The sequence below is a fragment of the Coenobita brevimanus genome, chromosome 3 (genome assembly GCF_032717465.1).
Source record: "Coenobita brevimanus isolate Jiangsu-jjx chromosome 3, ASM3271746v2, whole genome shotgun sequence".
NCBI classification, from domain to species: domain Eukaryota; kingdom Metazoa; phylum Arthropoda; class Malacostraca; order Decapoda; family Coenobitidae; genus Coenobita; species Coenobita brevimanus.
The window spans coordinates 21,647,007-21,661,870 of NC_136956.1; positions in this window are offsets into that span (position 1 = coordinate 21,647,007).

Sequence of the window (14,864 nt, forward strand, 5' to 3'; positions counted from 1 at the left end):
GAAGACTGGAGCAGCCCATGACTGTGACACATCAAGGCAGTCGGACAGCTTGAGGCAGTGAACCTTCCTTCAAGAAATCTGGGAAAAGAATGAAACAGCCAACACTCTTAGTGGCTCATCCAGCATCGCCAGAGTGGCCAGATAACGTTGAGCTGAACCAAGTGTCCCGAGGCCATTCATCCAGCACCGTGAAAGCTTAGGATGTCAAGGAGTGTCACTTGGGGCCTACTGCGCGGATGTTGAAAACGTAACTTGATACATAAATGTTAAGAAGTCTTTCAAACTTTCTATGTGGAGATAGCTTACTAAATTATGTACTGTATAAGGTCACCAGTAAATCCAAAATATTGTTCTCCTGTGTTTCCAGTTAATTCCACTTCATAGTATTTTATTCAAGGGAGCGTTTGACCCGATAATAACCAGACAAAGCACTCGCGAACATTCCCACACCCAGTGGCATCAAACACTAACCCCCCAATGCCGTCTCTGCTCACAAGTGCACCACTGCTTGCCCAAATATACCCAGACACAATACCTACCCCACCATGGCCTTCACAATAATCACTTCTTCCTATTCAGTCATAATGAATGAGCCGGAGATGACTGATCTGGAAATGCAAGAAAGTAAAGCAACTGGACGATAGCTACAGGGTTGGGAACGGTCACGCTTCATAAGGACTGACTGAGAACTAACTGCTATCTAGACAAGAAGCTACAGTGTCAAAAATATAGGCGAAAGTATATAATAAACGGACTACATCAAGATCATATGCCTTTCAAATAACATCAAGATCATTTATATATCTATTGCCAGATGCCTTAATCCCTTATACGGGGTGACTACAAACAAATCGCCTCCATGTCGCCCTGTCCCTCGCCATTTCACTGCCCTGCTCCCAGCTCACACACCCCTCTTTCATTAACCTCTCCACTCCATCCCTCCATCTCATCCTTGGCCTCCCCCTCCCTCTCCCCCCCTCCACCTCACTCACATACACTCCTCGTTAGTCTCTCACTCTCCATCCTCTCCACGTGGCCAAATTACCTCAGTGTGTTTCCCCTAACACTTCCTATCACATCCACATCCACACCACAAATACTGAGGCAAGAGAGGACAGAAAGTAAACCCGGAGTAATTTTAGTTACAGGTATGAGGAAGCCAGAGGGAGGAAGAGATGGAAGAGGAGCACCGAAATCATTCAGAATAGAGTGAGAGGCAAAGGTCTGAGCAAAAAGTTCATCTCTGTCACTGGACGAAACACAAGAGCTACCAGAGCAGAAATTGGAAGACGTATATTTGGAACTGGAGAAAAGAAACAGAGAGGAACTGGAAGACGTAAAATTGGAACTGGAAATAAGAATATAAAGAGGAACTGGAAGACGTAAAATTGGAACTGGAAATAAGAATATAAAGAGGAACTGGAAGACGTAAAATTGGAACTGGAAAAAAGAAATGAAGAGGAATTGGAAGACGTGAAATTGGAACTGGAAAAAAGAAATGGAGAGGAATAGGAAGACGTAAAATTGCTGGCGGGTTTTTCAGTATGATGCCAGAAGAGGCGAGAAGAGTCTAAGAAAGTTCACTGCATCTGACCTACGGCGCCATAAGTGCACATACAACGCCATCCACACTATAAATTTAAATCCCTCAGCCTGCCCATATCCTTCCCCCTTCCTTCTCACTGATGCACAATAAACAGTGCTTGTGGTGAGACGTAAACTATGCTGTGGCGGGAGGTATAATAAGAAATCATACTTTATTTGAGAGGAGCCTGTGGAGTCACATGGAGAAACAGGCTGACAAATGAGGATGTGAAGGAGCATTGTGGTGTGAATGTGGATGTGATAGGAAGCGTTAGGAGAAACATACTGAGGTGGTTTGGCCATGTGAGTGGATGGAGACTGATGAGGAGAGTGTATGTGAGTGAGGTGGAGGGGGAGAGAGGAAGAGCAGGAGGCCAAGGATGAGATGGAGGAGATGGAGGGATGGAGTGGAGAGGTATTTGAGAGAGAGGGGTGTGAGTTGCAAGCAGGGCAGTGAAATGGCGGGGGACAGGGCGACATGGAGGCGATTTGCATGTGGCCACCCATATGGGATTAAGGCATCTGGCAATAGACAGATAGATAGAGAGACACTTTCAAAGGCAACCACAAAGAAAGAACACGAACAGCGATATGTTACCAGTGTTTTGGGAAAATGCATCAGATCACTGTCTACCTACCGTCTGTACCCACGAAGATTTATGGAAAGACCCAAGAATGCTATACTGACGGTCATTTACAGAGAATTAAGGCGAGAGTTCTATGTCTATCTATCTATCTATAGCCCGACGTCTAATCCCGCAAAGGGTGGCCGCAGACAAAACACCTCCAAATTGCTCTGTCACCCCTCATTTGACTACCCTCCCCCCAGCTCACTCCCCCTCCCTCATATACCTCTCAACTCCATCCCTCCACCTCATCCTCGGTCTTCCCCTTCCTCTCCCTCCCTCCACCTCACCTACATACACCCTCTTAGTCAGTCTTTCATTCTCCATTCTTTCCACATGTCCAAACCACCTCAGTGTATTTCTCCTAATCTTCTCAACCACATCCATATCCACCCCACAACGTTATTTCACTCCTTCATTTGTCAACCTGTCCCTCCATGACACTCCACATGCTCCTCTCGAGTTCTATGTATGATCGGATATTGTTGCTCATCTAGCGTCATCGTGCCAAGAGAATATGGATTTTTTTGCGTGGGTATTATGGGCCTCACAGTACTTAGACACACGCCTGATTCTCCAAACACCAGGTCACACCACATCTCACCTTCTGTCTTCGAAACCAAACCACATCTCACCTTCTGTCTTCGAAACCAAACCACATCTCACCTTCTGTCTTTGAAACCAAACCACATCTCACCTTCTGTCTTCGAAACCAAACCACATCTCACCTTCTGTCTTTGAAACCAAACCACATCTCACCTTCTGTCTTCGAAACCAAACCACATCTCACCTTCTGTCTTCGAAACCAAACCACATCTCACCTTCTGTCTTCGAAACCAAACCACATCTCACCTTCTGTCTTCGAACCTAACCACATCTCACCTTCTGTCTTCAAACCTAACCACATCTCACCTTCTGTCTTCGAAACCAAACCACATCTCACCTTCTGTCTTCAAAACCTGAGAGGGATGCTGCTATTGCCACCACTCGTGCCGTAATCCATGCTGGCGACATCCCCATCTTCTTCGCAAGATCTACAGCTCTGTTGGGGAAATACTGGTGAGTCAGGTTGGGGAAATACTGGTGAGTCAGGTTGGGGAAATACTGGTGAGTCAGGTGGAGGAAATACTGGTGAGTCAGGTGGAGGAAATACTGGTGAGTCAGGTTGGGGAAATGCTGGTGAGTCAGGTTGGGGAAATACCAGTGAATCAGGTTGGGGAAATACTGGTGAGTCAGGTGGGGGAAATACTGGTGAGTCAGGTCATTATTGAAGGTAGAATCTAATACTGTTACAGACAAATATCTCCGCTAAAAAGGCATTCTACAGACCTCACACCTTCCTGACTTGGTAACAGATCATCCCAGTTTATAAAGATATCGAAGCGAGGAAGTGAAGGAGCGTTGTGGTGTGGATGTGGATGTTATAGGAAGCGTTAGGAGAAACACACTAAGGTGGTTTGGCCATGTAGAGAGGATGGAGAGTGAGAGACTAACTAGGAGTGTTGTGGTGTGGATGTGGATGTGATAGGAAGCGTTAGGAGAAACGCACTAAGGTGGTTTGGCCATGTGGAGAGGATGGAGAGTGAGTGACTAACGAGGAGAGTGTATGTGAGTGAGGTGGAGGGGGGGAAAGGGAGGGGGAGGCCAAGGATGAGACGGAGGGATGGAGTGGAGAGGTATATGAGAGAGAGGGGTGTGAGCTGGGAGCAGGGCAGTGAAATGGCGGGGAACAGGGCGACATGGAGGCAATTTGTTTGTGACCACCCCTTACAGGACTAAGGCGTGTGGCAATAGATAGATAAATAGATAAACTGGCAAGGACATGGGATCAGCACGAAGTTGTTGTTGTTGTTGCTGCTGTTTTTGCTTCACAACCCCAAACATGCCTGGCCCAGCAGATCCGTCCATCACAGGTAAGCTAGTGCCCTTATGGAGTCGTCCCATAGATTCACTACACCGTTGAAACTGTGTCTGTGTCTTCAGTGTGGCAGGTGTGTGTAGTGCTATGATAACACGGACTGATTCACTATCTGAAGCCCCAGAATAATTTAAATGTTTCCGCCATGAATAAATCAAAATGAAATTCGGTACTTTCTTCGTTTCATTCCAGTTTATCCACAGCTGTAAGTTTTGAAAGCGACCTCAAGCGTTTAAAGAGCCTCGTGTTTTAAAATAATGATCTTCCGGTGCAATTTATCCTCAAGTATGGCTGCACTAACCCTCATGATATTATCTTTAGTTGTTTAAATGTGCGAGGCAGGTTTTTAAATTTTTACCCATCGCGATCTCCCCACAGCCAGGAAATCGTGAGTTAAATCAGGAGAATAAAAATACTATAATAGGGGGAAAGTTATCGAGTATGGTATGGTCACTGGATCATTGCAACTGACTAACTGATGCCCACTCAGCGCCGTGCACTGGTTTTGGGCAGTACTGTATTTAATTTCCGGCATATGTCTCTTAAAGTTCATGTGTCAGGACGTCTCTCAAATGCAGCTTAAGACCGACTGTGACTGAAGTTTGTGAGAGCGGAGTTTCATTTAAATCTTTCCGGCAGGGTGAAGTGCTTGAAAGGGTACAGCAGGGAAGAAAGGTTGCTGGTTCCTTGAAAGCAGTGATAAGAAACAGGGAAGTGAGCATGGAAGTAAAAAAGTTACTACATGACAGTATTGTGATACCAACTCTAACGTACGGAAGTGAAGCTTGGACGTTGTTGGAAGGACACAAGTCAAGAGTGAGAGCAGTGGAAATGAGTTATTTAAGAGGAGCTAGTGGAGTCACGTGGAGAGACAGGCTGACGAATGAGGATATAAAGGAGCGTTGTGGTGTTGATGTGGATGTGATAGGAAGCGTTGTGAGGAACACACTGAGGTGGTTTGGCCATGTGGAGAGGATGGAGGGTGAAAGACTGACGAAGAGAGTGTATGTGAGTGAGGTGGAGGGTGGAAGAGGGAGGGGGAGACCGAGGATGAGATGGAGGGATGGGGTGGAGAGGTATATGAGAGAGGGGGGTGTGAGTTGGGAGCAGGGTAGTGAAATGGCGGGGGACAGGGCGACTTGGAGGCGATTTGTTTGTGGCCACCCCAAACGGGATTGAGGCGTCTGGCAATAGATAGATAGATAGATAGTCTCTTAAGGTTCATGTGTCCGGACGTTTCTCAAATGCAGGTTAAAACGGATAAAGACTGAAGGTTGTAAGAGAGGAGTTTCATTTAAATCTGTTCATTAGGAAGTGTTATATCGGCGTTAACCCGGGGCCTATGAAAAGCGAATCATTCTGTAGTTACGATACTGTGCACCTTCTACCTGTTTACTCCTTAGTCAGCTACATGAAAGTTGGTGGTACTGTACTGTGGCGGTAGTTGTAGTGCAGCAGCCACCTCGCAGGCCTTGTCCTCCTCGCCACACCGCACATCAAGTAGAGTCAGGCCAACAGTTTTCACTTTTGGCAGGAGCGAGAGAACTGATGGATTAATGTCTCGTGTCACGCTCACTTCTGAAAATGTAAATGAAAGTCATCAACACGCTGTCACTTCTTATTGCTTTTCTTTCCTTTACAGGTGGCTTTACATGAGTGACAAGCCAAGTGGTTTCCTGTAAGCCAAGAAACCATTTACAACGCTGGGTGGTAACCATATAACCAAACCACATGTGCTCCCTACGTGTCAACAAGTGGGTTGGTGGAGGGTTAGTGCCCCTCCCCGTAAAACAAATAACTCAGAGTCAAATGGCCCCCCCTTACGGGATTATGGCGTCTGGCAATAGATAGATAGACAGAACACGCAGTCTCTCTCCCAACCACCCAATGCTTCTTCCAATTTAAGCAACATTCGCTAATACCATACAAGCAACAGTCGCTAATACACCATCCGTCACCAGTATCGATGGAGGAGGTGGTGGATGAGTACGTGCTGGATATTTTCAGCGGTTAACTCGATCACATATTTTTGAGATGCCTTTTGATGAAAAAAATAAAAAAACATAACCAGTACAAGCTGTTAAAATACACTCATTGTCTATACAAATGCCGCCTGATATCTGTCTAGTCTATCACCTTTGTTCTAGATATTAATATTAAAAAATCTAGTGCATTCATTCACATCTATCTCTGAACACACACCAGTGATGGGAGAAGGAAGTGTCATGCATACCAATCCAAGAGTAAGGTAAATCAAACCAGATAACAGTAATATGCACCTCCATGACAGGGTGCGGTTACTGACGGTCATTTATGGAACCATTGTGGACATTACATGTTGGCCTGAATGAATTGTAATAGAGGGCATTTGGCAACAAGGGTGTTGTTGCTATTGCTGCAGTCTCATCAAAATGCAAACCCAGTGGACTGCAGGCTGAAGTTGCCCTCATCCTGCACTATCCTTCATTTAGGGGATAGGGGTGCATTCATTCTTGCAACAACCATGCATGGCTTTTGTTTTTGTTTTTGTTTTAATGCGAGGAAGAAGGAACCAAAGGTTACGAGCCCGCTAAACAGTTCCTTCCAAGAAAAAAACAAAAACAATACAAAAGAGAGCCAAATTCAAGATCTGTTCATTTCGAGATGCCTAGACACACTGCGTTTGAAAGACTGGACATCATAGGAAGCAGGAAATACAGACAGAGGTAGACAGTTTCAGAGTAGACCTGTTGCATAGATGAAGGACTGGGAGTAACGGTTAACTCTTGCATTAGGGAGTTGGACAGAAAAGGGATGAGAGTTTCTTGTTAGACGTACCTTCGTATCCTCTAATCAGAATTAATATCACAACAATGTCTTTCAGTATTCACCCCACATTCCTCACCAGTTCCATTTCCAGTACTCTCGAATTAAACTATTTCTACTGATATTGTTTCAGTGTCTCCCATCCAAGTGCGTAGGATCCCGGTTGTGTAGGATATATACAGGAAACTCTGTATGTTGTGCCAGATGACGATGGTGAACGAAGCAAATTGGATGAGATCTTGAGGAGGCTAGGAGTTAATCTGCCAAAATCCTGATATTACGTGCATTTAAAGACAACAAGATTACAAGGTAGAAGTAAGCAAGATTCGTACCCTTCCCAGGTAAATCACACACTCTCTCTCTCTCTCTCTCTCTCTCTGCATATGTGTCAGTTACGGACAAAAAACTTCTCGACACGTTAACAGCGAATGAATGAATCTTGTAAGGGTATCCTCTCGTTATTTATTGCGTGGGCATCAAACATAAATCTCTTGCTACTGCTCAGTCTGATAGTAATGTATAAGTTTATCATTTATGCTTCTGTTCGCACTTGATTCTTCTCGCAAATGTAACTGTTCTTCGGTGATCAGTGAATGACAAATGAGGATGTGAAGGAGCATTGTGGTGTGGATGTGGATGTGACAGGAAGCGTTAGGAGAAACACACTGAGGTGGTTTGGCCATGTGGAGAGGATGGAGAGTGAGAGACTAACTAGGAGCGTTGTGGTGTGGATGTGGATGTGATAGGAAGCGTTAGGAGAAACACACTGAGGTGGTTTGGCCATTTGGAGAGGATGGAGAGTGAGAGACTAACTAGGAGCGTTGTGGTGTGGATGTGGATGTGATAGGAAGCGTTAGGAGAAACACACTGAGGTGGTTTGGCCATGTGGAGAGGATGTAGAGTGACAGACTAACTAGGAGTGTTGTGGTGTGGATGTGGATGTGATAGGAAGCGTTAGGAGAAACACACTGAGGTGGTTTGGCCATGTGGAGAGGATGGAGAGTGAGAGACTGACCAGATGAGTGTATGTGTGTAAGGTGGAGGGGGAGAGAGGGAAGGGGAGGTCAAGGATGAGATGGAGAGATGGAATGAAGAGGTATATGAGGGAGGGGTGTGTGAATTGGGAGCAGGGCAGTGAAATGGCGGGGGACAGGGCGACATGGAGGCTATCTGTTTGTGGCCACCCCGTATGGGATTAAGGCGTCTGACAATAGACAGATAGATAGATAGAATTAAGCTGACGTTTGATGGAAGGAAAAAAACACACAAAATAATGGATACTGACGGAGCCACTGCAGATGTGGAAGTGTTCTGAGGTTAGGCAGTATGGTGGAGGCTTGCTGATCAGTGGCCAGGCCTAGATACAAGTCTGTCAGGGTTGAGGGCAGCATCATCTGCACCGAACCCACAATCTTCTTCACGCCACACCTGAAATGTTAGTCGTCAGCAAGCCATGGCACTGATAATGCTAAAAATATGTGTAAAGCTGATCCACCATTAGTCTATCTATCTATCTATTGCCAGACGCTTTAATCCCATAAGGGGTGGCCACAAACAAATCGCATCCATGTCGCCCTGTCCCCCGCCATTTCACTGCCCCGCTCTCAGCTCACACACCCCTCTCTCATATACCTCTCCATTCCATCCCATCCTCGGCCTCCCCTCTCCCTCTCCCCCCTCCACCTCACTCACATACACACTCTCCTTGTCAGTCTCTCACTCTCCATTCTCTACACACGGCCAAAACATCTCAGTGTGTTTCTCCTAACGCTTCCTATCACATCCACATCCACACCACAACGCTCCTTCACATCCTCATTTGTCAGTCTGTCTCTCCATGTGACTCCACAGGCTCCTCTCAAATAACTACTGCAAGTGTAATGATAAATTCGAGCAGATTTTGTACTGACCTCGCCTGCTTATGGAGAAGAGGCAGTAGAAGGGAGTCAGTGGTGCTGCTAACTCCAGGGTCATGGTAGTGATGCCAAACTCCAACGTCAACAGTACAGTTCTTCTCAGAGATCGATTGGAGGAGGAGGTCCAAGTGAGGCAGATCGTCAGGGTAAGCCACAAAATTAAGCTTTACATGGCTGGGGTTTAGATGCGGCATAAGCACACTGAACCCAGCCACTCCTGAACTCTCTATGTTGATTCTTTCCACGTTACCAAAGTAAGACTGGACAATGAAGCGAGCTGTTTCTTGGCTACACCTGACCGCGCCCAAGAGATCCAGCCAGTCTTCCTGTGCTGTGACTCCCGATTCTTCCAACAACAGCACCACTTCCTGTATCAGCTCCTCCTTCACCTTGTTCTTGTTCATCAGTCCCAACAAATGTCTGAGAATGTTCCTTTGTTCTTTTACACGCACTGATATATTTCCTAGTTTCAGTATCTGCCTGATGATGCTGTTATTGGAGTAGTGGTGTTCGTATTCTAGCTGTATGTCTGAGATCTCCTTACAAGATGAAACCAGTGTCATGAGGGAGGTGTAGAAGTTCATATCAGTGGCAGCTAACACGAGACCTTTGGCAGCGAAATAATTCTGGATATCTTCACTCTGGAAAGACAGCTGTGGCTCTCCCTGGGTTAAGTAAATCTGATCCTCTTCGGTGAACGCGAGGTAAGTTGATGCGACTTCCCTGAATTGAATATCTTCCTTGAGAGAGAACAGTGACATCAATCTCATTACTGACTGAGAATCTAGACTCTTGAAGCCGCGGTTTGACGAAATGAGAGCCTCAGTGTAAATGTTTCTCTTGAATTCTTTAGTGATATTAAATGCACCAAAGGGTTTTTCTTGGCAGTAGCGATTTCGTAGATGACTGAGCAACCGTTCTTCCATTACTGCGTACATCATATCATACACCTCCGTAATGGTAGTCTTGTTGTTCATAGTGTCCGGCCAGTACGTCCACAGGTACACCAGTAATGTAAGGTTAAGGGGGGTCCTGCAGAACTCCTGTAGGTGGCTTGATTTGTTGATGTATCGCAGCAGCGCCTCAGTACTTTGCTCACTTTTACCCGCCTTCACAAGTTCATCATGGTACTTCCTCACAAAGTCCCCTAAATCTTCCACTGGGATACTATCAATATTTAAGATACATTTTTCATAATTAGGAGGAACCAATGAGAGGAATTCTCTGTGGTTCTCAGGCCTGCAGGTGACCAGGACTGTGTTGTGTTTGGTCTTACCGAAGTGTAATATTTCACGAAGCACTCTGAGGGAGTTCTTAGAGGCCTCGTCAAATCCATCAATAATGTATAATATCTTCAGACTACACAGATAGGAAGATATATCATCCACGCCAAGATCAGCACAAGACTTGGGGAGGAAGCCTTTATACAACCCTTTGAGGGATTCAGTGTGATGATCTGTGCAGTTCAGACGCACCACGAGGTCGTACTCTTTCAGTCTTGGAATAGTGTGCCTCGACTGTGACCATTTTAATGCCAGCCACTTTGCCAACACTGTCTTGCCGGAACCTACACGTCCCTTTACAAGAATAAGGGAGGGCCTCTCGTCAGAAGCTGGATTGGCTTCTTTCAGGATGTCTTTGTAACTGATCTTGTTAAATGGACTGGCTTGTGTCAACGTCAACTCAGAATAAACCAGTGGCAGTCTGATGTGGTGATCGTGTTTCCCCAAGAAGGACAGAAGGTTAACAAAATCATCCTTGGCAAGCTCTCCCTCAGCCTCCTTCACTCCCGTGTCTCTTATTGTATTTTCAACATACGTCCGCCACCATAAGAGTTTGCAATCCTGGATTTCTTCCTCAGCTGGTGGGTTGTCACGCACCTGATTCACTAAGATATTCACCTGATCCAAGTGCTGTTGTGTGATGTCTTTGCTTAAACCCAGTATTAAACTTACCAACTCCTCAGTGTTCACCAGCATTACTCTCACTTTCTCGATCTTGTCAATAACGTCTGCCTTGGTTAGTTTAGGTTGTTTGTTGGAAAGGCATTTTATCTCCTTATTCATAACATGTAGGTTGCGCCATACGGTACTTTCTTTACATTCGAACTCTGCAAAAAGGCCGTTTATGCTTTTGTCTGGGAATTTGTTGGAGAGGCGACACCTGATGTCATGGGTGACCGAGGCGATCAGTTTCACTAGCCGCAACAGCTGGACATTCTCGAGAGTGATGGGGCCTGTAGCACTTAGATCCTCTTTGGAAGACTGAGCCGTTGCTGCCATGGTCTTACCCCACCTCGTACAGTGTTACCTGGAAAGCAGAGGAAAGTCATCATTTGAAATTTAGCAACTCTATACATTCTGGTCTGTCTTACCACTCACATTTGCAGAGTCAAGTTCAAAAGTCGTGTCCGCTGCCACCAGAAGTCACTGTAATAGCTTGGCTGGGGAGTCAGTATTCGGTTGTGTTTACCTCCCTTTGGATCTGCATCACAAGCGCTGTCAGTGTTAGAACTAGACCCTCCACCAACCCTCTGAGGAATATGTTGGTCGCAGAGAGTTGAATGTCACACTTCATCTCCCATTAAATGTTATTATTGTTGTCAGGAAAAAAAAAAAATGAATCAAGCCCTGTATCAGTCTAATACTGAGGATGGACCAATACAGATGCTGAATAAGTTCCTTCGATATTTCGTTTTGAAAGGGATGAACATTTTTCTTTACCATAATCTTCCTTTTGACGAGTACAGCATTCCATATTGAGTGTAAAGGCTATACAAAAAATAACACACACACACACACACACACACACACACACGAGCAAGGGGACGGGTGTGTGCGTGTGTGGAGGTCACAGCCTTGCCCTTAGATCGGACTATATGAGCTCTCAGCTCCCTTCCGGGAGGGTAAAAGCTGACGATCACGACCATCAAGTGATACTGACCGACCCGGTGAATTACACACCGCTCGCTGGTGCAGTGGTAACGTTCCCGCTTGCCAACTGGTGGACGGGAGTTCGCGCCTCGCTCAGGTTGCGAAAAGTTTCACTGACGAAGTGGGTGGTTACTGTCCCCCTTGAGCAAGGGGACGGGTGTGTGCGTGTGTGAAGGTCACAGCCTTGCCCTTAGATCGGACTATATGAGCTCTCAGCTCCCTTCTGGGAGGGTAAAATGCTGACGATCACGACCATCAAGTGATCCTGACCGACCCGGTGAATTACACACACACACCCGTTTTCAATATAACAGAGGCTCCTTCATTTGTAACATCTGAAAAACTTAGTTGTCGGCGTTCCACATGAGGGTTGTGTATGTGATCCACTAAAGATATTGTCTAGCAGTAATTATGTTTCTTTATATTTCCCTCTTCCAACAATTTACGGATATGAGCTGGTTCAGAGAGAGAGTTACAAGGAAGATATTGAATTACTGCTACAGCAAGAATAATATGTACAGCTGACCACAAATATCCGTGACTTTTTTGTAGGCAGATGAAGTTATAGCATAATCGATCCACTTATATAACACTATAGAAAATTATAGTCATATGTTAATGTGTTGTAGTACCTGGTGGGTGAGAGACGATTGATCCAAGGTTAAGTAACAGAGGAGGAAGCGGCCAACAGGTGACGGTTGTGTTAACGAAGCAGGTACATTGTCAGCCTCAGATCAGTATCACACTCATGGAGGCGAGTTGTTCCACATCTTATCACTTGCGACCATTATCAGCGTCACGCCGCCTCTCTTTACGCCCAATTCAATGAAGCATCCTGTATCATAAAACTGTCAGATTCATTGTTTTTGAGGTCAAGAGATAATGCCTGCCTCTATGTCTGTAGCATTAATCATACCATGTTTGAAGGGCCAGCTGCACTTCCTGATTAACTTAGGCAGCTCCGTTTGTGTTCCTGAATGCATATATCTCACTGACAACGATAGAGTTTGATCTTTACCGAACTGGGGGTTTCTTGTACCTCTGGCTGCTCCTGTGTATGAGTACGTATCATACTATGTTGACAGTCACATCTAAACTGTTGTAATAATTCCCTGTAAACACTATCTATCTATCTATCTATTGCCAGACGCCTTAATCCCATACGGGGTGGCCACAAACAAGTCGCCTCCACGTCGCCCTGTCCCCCGCCATTTCACTGCCCTGCTCCCGGCTCACACACCCCTCTCTCATATGCCTTTCCACTCCATCCCTCCACCTCATCCTTGGCCTCCCCCTCCCTCACTCCCCCTCCACCTCACATACACTCTCCTCGTCAGTCTGTCACTCTCCATCCTCTCCACATGGCCAAACCAAAGTGAGTGTCTTAGTGATTATGCAATTCAACTTTTGGGTTTCCTTACCTGCGCATGCCCAGAGCTACAGCTTACCGGTCGGCCAGTCCTAGACCAACTTCCGCCAAAGTTAACAATATAATCGGTACCTGACCCAGTAAGCAGATTTCGAAAGCGAGTCTGTACTTGCGTAGAAATATATTTTACATAATTGCAGAGCCGATTGTTATTACAGCTGCCACTTCAGTCAAGTTGGACCTCCTGGTTAGCGTGAGATATCAATTTACAGGCTACTGAATGCGTCTCATCGCATACTGTTACCTTTAACCATGGAACTTTAAATTGTTGCAGTGGTGGTAGCGGTGGCTGTGGAAGAGGAACGCTAGTGGTAGGCTACTGTCAGTGATGTTAGGGCTGTAGAGATACAAAGTCGTCATAGTGGCGACAGATAATCAATCTATGAATAGCTCGACTCCCTAATCCCGCAAAGGGTGGCCGCAGACAAAACGCCTCCAACTCGCTGTCACCTACTATTTGACTGCCCTCCCCCCAACTCACTCCCCCCCTCCCTCATATACAGATAATACTGTATTAAAAATTTGTTAATCTATTGTTCCACTGACCAGATAATGCCGAGTGCATCTGCAAACATATACGCTACGTAGCTTTGTAGCATGATTACCCAACTCCTGCTCTTAATTATCACCTAATTTGCCCAAGCTCTTGCCCAGTCTTTTCTCCAACTGTCACTTCTTCATCTTTCGTATATTACATAACTGTAGGCCACTGGGAAGCACCTTTACTACATTAATAAAATCGCTAATATTTTACCAGCGAGATCTGACTTAATCGACAAGCCTCTTATTAAATACTAACTCACCAACACATGAATCACTGTCTGTGTAACATACCATGGTAAATAAAGGCTACAGGACGTGTGTCTTTGAAATATATTACTGGGTATATTCAGTATCCTCTCTGGGTAAATTTAATAACATTTGTGGCATTATATCAGGAATAAAACTACAATGCTGCAGACTTTCTGCATTATGTATGTACACACACACACACACACACACTATATATATATATATATATATATATATATATATATATATATATATATATATATATATATATATATATATATATATATATATATATATATATATATAGTTAGATCTTTGGTGGAAAAGTTTCTAGAGAAGGGAAAGAAGTTGTATGCTTCCTGGATTTGGAGAAACCATATGACGGTGGATAGACAAGGACTGTGGAAAGTATTAAGAATATATGGAGTAGATGGGAAGTTGTTGAATGCTGTGAAGAATATGTTTGAGGGTGCTAAGGCTGCAGTGCGTGTGGATAGTGAAATGAGTGAATTTTTCTATTTGAAGGTTGGATTGAAACAGGGATGTGTGATGTCTCCATGGTTGTTCAGTCTGTATATGTATGGGGTTATAAAAGAGATACAAGGTAGGACAGTGGATGTTGGAGTGGCCCTAGTGAGAAAGGGCAGTGTTTGGGAACTACCTGTACTGTTGTTTGCAGATGATACTGTGTTGTTAAGTGAAGACGAAGGGGAACTGCAAGGCTTGGTGGATGAGATTGGAAGAGTGTGTAAGAAACGGAATCTAAAGGTGAATGTAGGGAAGAGTAAAGTGATGGTCTTCGAGAGAGGTGAAGTCAGTGAATGTACAGCGAGGTTGGATGATGAGGAAATGGAAAATGCG